The sequence below is a fragment of the Zingiber officinale genome, chromosome 9B (assembly GCF_018446385.1).
Source record: "Zingiber officinale cultivar Zhangliang chromosome 9B, Zo_v1.1, whole genome shotgun sequence".
Lineage (NCBI taxonomy): Eukaryota > Viridiplantae > Streptophyta > Magnoliopsida > Zingiberales > Zingiberaceae > Zingiber > Zingiber officinale.
The window spans coordinates 12,086,554-12,091,461 of record NC_056003.1 but is presented as its reverse complement, the minus strand read 5'-3'; the positions used below and the strand labels follow the sequence as shown (position 1 = coordinate 12,091,461).

Below are 4,908 nucleotides of genomic sequence, written 5' to 3'. Positions count from 1 at the left end.
ATTAAAGATATGAATGAAAACAAAGGTAAAGAACTTGGGTTGCCTCCCAAGAAGTGCTTGTTTAAGGTCATTAGCTCGACCACCTCATTAGATTCATCGAAATCTCGCTCTTGGAGGGGTAAGATATTTTAGAACTCTCTTACCAAGGGCTCTTATTATAGAGAGAGCTTTCAATGTTGGAGTTAAGAAGTGAAGTATTGCTCTCTCCATCTTCGTCTTCTTGAAAATTCTTTTAGGAGGCCGAAGACAGTTCAGATCGAACTTCCAATTATAGGCCCCATGAAAATCTACACATGCAAAGAAAATACAAATCTCCCACAAACGCATTAGATAAGATAGAGCTATAACCATATCAAGATAAGCAGAATAAGAAATAAAAACTGAACCACATCCAACAAAGTCAATGGAAGGTACCTCTATAAAATTTTCCAAAAGATCACAAGAAATACTAACCTTACTTTACTGAGAGGTACCTGAAATTTCTAAACATGTGGATGTGACTTCCTCTGAATCAAATGATGGTTCTGGCTCTGGCTTTGGCTCTGGTGTTGGTACTTCCAAAGGTGATGATTCTTGAGACTTTGCTAACTCTGCACAAGTCCCTACACATGGATCCACAACATGTTCAATTCTTGCAACTCTCATAATCTCTAAAGGTTGTGTGGATGAAGGAGGTGATTCTTGAGATGCTGTTTCCACACCACAGCTCCCTACAATTCCTTCCAAATCATCATTATCAACGCAAGCATCGAAAAATAAACCAACATCTATATCTTCAACAGGAGAATCAACTATAGGAGGATCATTGACTTCATTTGCATTTTTACGTTGATCTACCTTAATACATTCATCATCTGAAAATTCAATGTCACTATAACATCCTGTAAAATCTGGAGGAAGATATGAAAACTTGTTATCCACTGCATTATTATCACAATCCTCATCTGAAGAGTCCTCATCTTCATATGTATCTAGAAATCTACACTCAGCCATATTAGTATCACTGAATTTGCCAAAGTCTTTGTTTTCATTGACCCTCACTAGCCTTTGTGGAAAAGGAACCTTTAGTGAAGGTCTTGGGAAAGGTACTTCCTTTTTTCCATATTCCTTTTGAGCTTGCGGAGGAGGTCCAATTTGCATATTTAGTGTAGGTGTGATCAATCATTGAGGGAAAGGTACTTGTGGCCTTTGGGAACTTCCTGGAGTAATAGAGGTGAGTTTTTGTGGTCTTCTATTGTTCTTCTTCTCAATTCTATACAAGTCATTTTTCAGAAGTTCTTCATGATTCTTGCCGCTCCTCAACTTAATATCATTACAATTTTCACTGGATCTTATTTGTGTAGGAGGGGGATATTCTTTGAACCATTTTGAAACTATGCTCTCAATCCTTGCCCCCAAATGTTTGAACTTCTCATTCTGTGACTTCTAAATTTCGACATTCTTGGGTGGTTGAACTGCATTTTATTTGACATGCTCTCTTGTATTTATGGCTTATACTTCTTGAAGATTTGAATGAGATTCCATCCAACTTTTATCTAACCATTCTTGGAGATTCAATGTCACTTGATCAATTAATGTATATCCTTCGTCCACACTTTTATTCATAAAGGAACCTCCAGGTGATGAATTCAAATAACATTTATCTGAGAAAGAAATTCCCCTATAGAATATGTGTAGGGTAAGCCATTTTTCCAAAATCATGATGAGAGCACTGTCTCTGTAGACTCTTGAACCTGCCCCACGCTTCAAATAATGATTCTCCATATGCCTGAGTAAAATTTGTGATGCAACTCCTCATGTAGATTGTTCTTCTTGGAGGGAAAAAATGATTCAGAAATTGCTGCTCCAATTGTTCCCAACTTGTAATGCTTTGAGGACGGAGAGAATATAACCAAGTCCTTGCTTTATCCTTGATATTGAAAGGAAATGCCATTAATCGAACTGCACCCGTTGACACTCCTTCTTAGTCCACCATATCACAAAGCTCTAGAAATCTCTCAAGGTGCAGATAAGGACTTTCTGATACTTCTCCTCCAAATTTATGACCTTGTATCATGGAAATTAACTCTGAGTCTAGTTGGAAACTTTCTGCTTCAATATGAGGCTGCACAATGGGAGACAAAAATCTTGCCGAAATGGGTGCAGAGAAATCTCTTAAGGACTTGCTTAACATGTTAGTACTCATGGTATCTAAGAAAAAATTTTATGAGAAGAATTAAAAATAAAAAAAATGAAAGATAAGAAATAAAATGCTATATGAAAAATAAAAAAAATGCAGAATTTAAAGACAAGAAAGAAAATGCAAGTGTTTTTTTTTAATTATGAAAATGGAAAAATAAAAACTATTCACAAGTCTAGATTAACTAAATTGCTAATCTACTAATGTTAATGCGAACAGTCCCCGGCAATGGCGCCAAAAACTTGTTACGCAACCGCAAGTGTACGGTTTCATCGTCAGTAATATAAAAGATTTGTCGAATCCACAGGGACTGTTGACTAAGCACTAGAGATGTTGCAAGTAGGTTATCTAGACGGTCGAAAGTTAGCTTTGGCGCTTGCAAACTAACGAGAGTGATTGAAGAGAGAAAGAAGGTTGAGAGAGAGAGAAGAGATCTCAGAGGGAATGAGCTTCGGGAGATGGATTCTAGGATTTCAGTTTCATTGTAATACTAGGAGATACTACATAGATTGCTTAGTTTCTACCCTCTATGTCCATACTCTTGTAGGAAGTTAGATTGGTCAATATCCCTAAGTATCGAATAGAGACGATCCCTATGAAATCCTGTAACGGTTAACCCCTGTCACTAGGGCGCCTCGGTAGATCACAGGAATTCGTGTCTAGTAAATAGCAATAAGGATAAAGGTAGATGGTACGGATTCCTACTTCCTTATGGAAGAATTGTCTCTCCTTTCAAGAGAATATCCTAGACGTCCGTGAACGGGTTACCCTTGTCACTAGAGCCCCTCGGGTATACGATCTAGAGCACTCTATCTACGAGAGCAGCAATTCCTAAGGGATTGTTTCTCCTTTTAAGGGAACGTCTTAGACGTTCGGAAAGGGTTACCCCTGTCACGAGAGTACCTTGGTCAATACGCTCTAGGGTATCCCCTTGTGTGATCAACAATCCTCCACATCAATCAACAAAGCGCGTAAGAAACATAACTACGTCACACACACAACTTCATCAAGTATGAACAAGGCATAAACAATTCATTGAATAGAAATAAGGCGAATCAACATAGTTCTACATCTCCATCATATTACAAATACTTCCTAATCCTAGAAGAGGGTGTCTACTCCATTGTGGGATAAGAACAACCCCAGAACATAAAGAAAAGCATACTTACAACCCTAGAAGAAAAGGAAGAAGAGATGCTTGATGATCCCGATGTCTTGGGGATGCTTCCTTGCTCCGGAGATGGACGGATCGTGAAGAGACGACGGTGGATGAAGCTCGACGGCTTTCCTCGAGGGGAGGGATGAAGTCCCGAACCAAAGATCCCCCCAAAAATAGGTTTCTTGACCCTTTTATAAGCTAGGGTGTGGGCGCCGCATAGCCCGTGGCACGTCCGTGCAAGGTTGGCACGGCCATGCCCATCCTCTCTTCTGGTTAGGTGGCATGGCCGTGCGATTCCGCACGACCGTGTCTTCTTTCTGCACTGGAGTGGCCATACGGTCGTGCAAGGTTGCACGGTCGTGGCCTTCTACTTCTCTGCCCAAGGTCACACGCCTGTGCGGAATCGCACGGCCTTGCCCCTCTCCCTCTCTGGAATGTTGGCACTGTCGTGTGTTGCTTGGCTGCTGATCATGGGGGCACGGCTGTGCAGATTTGCACGGCCAAGAATTGTCCTTCTTCGGTTGTGGTCGCACGGCTGTGCAAGGTTGCACGACCCAAGCTCCTGTGTGCGTTTTAGCTCTATTTTCACTCCAAATAGCGTCCTGTCAACAAGAAAACACACAAAGAGCAGATCTCCAAACAAAAGAGTATTTATGATGAGTATGCACTAAAGGAGACGATTATGTAAAGAATATGTATGCATAAAGCAAGTGAATGTGCGCTAAAACATGCATAAATGATTATAATATTTGCGCACATCAAGACACTAGAAAGCGATGAAGAGGATATTCAGATATCTCAAAGGGACAACGGATTATTACCTCTCTTTCCAAGGATCAAATATGAACCTGAGTAGCTACACAGATGTAGATTGGGTGGGGGACCTTGATGATAGAAAATCCACATTTGACTATACCTTTTTGCTGAATGGTGGTGCTATCTCATGGAACAACAAGAAGAAGGCTTGTGTAACCCTGTCGACAATGGAACCTGAGTATGTGGCTTGTGCAGTGCTATGCAAGAGGTTGTCTAGTTAAGAAGGTTCTTAAAAAAGGTAGATCCGCTACCTTAGCGACCCCTTAGTGCCGACCCCACGGATATGGAGGGAGGTACTTGTAGATACACAGGCCATAGGCACATGGTGGGGTATAAGAAGGTTCTTAAAGCATTTGAAAATTGTTGAGGATAGTGAGAGTCCTGTTATAATATACTATGACAGTCAAGCTGTTATAACTTTTTCTAAAGAACCCAAAAATATTTAGATAAATGAAAATGTCATAATCTATTCAGTGTATATATCTTTGTTACATTTGAATAACGTCTCGATAAGCATGTTAGCAGATTGAGATTGATTCAGTCACATGGACAATCACCTCTATTTGTTAAGTATAAATAGAGGTAAGACCATTTCTTATGGGATAACTTATGTAACTATGAATAGAGATATACTCATAAGTTAAGGTCGCCTTAATAATTTTGTCAAGATGAGATCATTTATATAATGAGCCACCATTTACTGAATCTGCTTAGAGTTAGATTGGAATTCATATGTTAAATTCATTATTAGACA

General features: G+C 39.8%; 1 non-coding gene across 1 annotated transcript; it reads left to right on the top strand.

Annotated features, from left to right (window-relative positions):
- The first annotated feature begins 1,694 nt into the window (after positions 1-1,694).
- On the top strand, positions 1,695-1,800 carry LOC122025892. The gene has a single exon (XR_006123911.1). It is a non-coding gene; the product is annotated as a small nucleolar RNA R71 (small nucleolar RNA).
- Positions 1,801-4,908: the final 3,108 nt, after the last annotated feature.